We start from the raw sequence: 545 nt of genomic DNA, 5'->3' as shown, positions 1-545 counted from the left end.
ACTGAGTGTTACTGTGTGTTACTGAGTGTTACTGAGTGAGAGTGTTACTGAGTGTTACTGAGTGTTACTGTGTGTTACTGAGTGTTACTGTGTGTTACTGAGTGTTACTGAGTGTTACTGAGTGTTACTGTGTGTTACTGAGTGTTATTGTGTGTTACTGAGTGTTACTGTGTGTTACCGTGGTCACAGGCTCCCTGGGACACGATGCTGATGGACCTCTGTTTCTTGCAGGCGGCTCTCCTCAGGAAGCACTCGTTCTGGTACGTGTCTCCGTTGGACCCGCAGACGGGGACGTACTTCTTACTGCACTGAAACAGAAAGGTCAGAGTTTTAATCAGACCTGATTCTGGATCAGATCCAGGCCTCTGCCTCCTGTAGAGGGTTAGATTTCTGATTCTGGATCAGATCCAGGCCTCTGCCTCCTGTAGAGGGTTAGAGTTCTGATTCTGGATCAGTTTCTGGATCTGATCCAGACCTTTGCCTCCTGTAGAGGGTTAGAGTTCTGATTCTGGATCAGTTTCTGGATCAGATCCAGGCCTCTGCCT

General features: G+C 48.1%; 1 long non-coding RNA gene across 2 annotated transcripts in view; it reads left to right on the top strand.

The window, feature by feature from the left end:
• Positions 1–202: 202 nt before the first annotated feature.
• Positions 203–545, top strand: part of LOC106531659 (uncharacterized) — a 5,685-nt gene continuing 5,342 nt past the window's right edge. For both annotated transcript variants that reach the window (XR_001311972.1, XR_001311971.1), the window contains exon 1: positions 203–321. This is a non-coding gene — a long non-coding RNA (uncharacterized LOC106531659). The remainder of the gene's footprint in view (positions 322–545) is intronic.

The sequence above is a fragment of the Austrofundulus limnaeus genome, unplaced genomic scaffold (genome assembly GCF_001266775.1).
Source record: "Austrofundulus limnaeus strain Quisiro unplaced genomic scaffold, Austrofundulus_limnaeus-1.0 Scaffold662, whole genome shotgun sequence".
NCBI classification, from domain to species: domain Eukaryota; kingdom Metazoa; phylum Chordata; class Actinopteri; order Cyprinodontiformes; family Rivulidae; genus Austrofundulus; species Austrofundulus limnaeus.
This window is presented reverse-complemented; position numbering and strand designations above follow the sequence as displayed.